The following is a 1,486-nucleotide window of genomic DNA, read 5'->3' as shown; positions in this document are numbered from 1 at the left end:
TCAGTGAATAGAGAGTCGGCCTGTGGACTCAAGGGTCCCAGGTTCAATTCCAGTCAAGGGCATGTACCTTGGTTGCGGGCACATCCCCAGTGGGGGGCGTGCAGGAGGCAGCTGATCCATCTCTCTCATCGATGTTTCTAACTCTCTGTCCCTCTCCCTTCTTCTCTATGAAAAATCAATAAAATATTTAAAAAATCTAACAGGTAAAAATAGCTGATATTTAACTAGTGAGAAGGGATGCATTATAATGATCAAGAATCATCCTACTTGATTTGTTCCTGATGTCTCATAATGCATTTATTATCTATTCAATTTTAATATTACCAAATCAGTGTATATAAATGGATGCTTAATATTCCATTTATATTCTTCTACATGGTTATATTTACAGTATTTGTCAACTTTTACAAAAATATATTGTGTATTGGTCATTGCTCTGCTTAGAGTATTTCCTTTTAACCCCAATAACCCCAATGTAAAAGTAGCTTTTCTTTATAGACATATGTAAAGTCTAAAAACATTCCTCTACAATTTGATTAGCAAAACCAGGAGACAAGAAGTACGAATTACTGCTAAGAACCACTGGGAAAGATTCAGCAAAGAGACTGTCAATAGCCACTGTGGGAGAATAGATGACTTCACAAGGAAACCATGAGTGCGTATCTACAGGTTATAATGTCTAGGTTAGCAGTTTCTAGTGCTCATATTCTTGGGAGAAAGACAATTAAAGTGACCCATAGCTAACTTGTATATGCTGCAATGAGGACATTTAAAAACCTGAAAAAATGATTTACAAATATTTTAAATGCTGCAAGTTTTAGAGTGTTTTTGCAAGATTTGCTATGTTATTACTACGCTGTTTGATTTACCCCGTTAAAAGCAGATGCAATATCCTTATTAGCAGAAGCAAACAGGAAGGAAATGCAATACTTTACAAACAAGTTAGAGAAACTATGAAAAATCACTAAATGGCAATAAATAAAATTGGCTCAATAAAGAAAGTATCATTGCAGAAAAATCCCCAGCATATTGTCTATTAGTTTCCCTTTTAACACTAATCTACAGTTCTTCCGGCTACAGTGCTTGAAGCCATTTAGCCTCTACAGTTGTTCTAATTATTTCTATCAAATGTGATGAATGTTTAATTGGATTTTAATAGGAATGTAGCTCCTTGTTTAGCAGGCAGTTTAACAGGAGAGTAATTTATTTCTGATAAGGTATAGGGTCTTCAGTCTCTCCTACTGAATAAGAATTGGAAATGTGTTTGAAAACCAATGTCTTGGGTGAAGTTCTTTTTCTGAAAGCAAATCTCTATAACTCAAAGTGGGTGATTACTTTGCCCATGTTCTGAATGAGTTAGAAGAGATATTAAAATGCTTAAAAGCCCTACCTATAAAAATGTTGCTTACAAAAGTGCTGTCTAAAATTTTCTTCAAGTTAATTGAATACTGGGTGCAAATTTTCATGATAATATTCTTAAAACAGG

The sequence above is a fragment of the Myotis davidii genome, unplaced genomic scaffold (genome assembly GCF_000327345.1).
Source record: "Myotis davidii unplaced genomic scaffold, ASM32734v1 scaffold1702, whole genome shotgun sequence".
NCBI lineage: Eukaryota > Metazoa > Chordata > Mammalia > Chiroptera > Vespertilionidae > Myotis > Myotis davidii.
Note: the sequence above shows the minus strand (reverse complement) of the source record.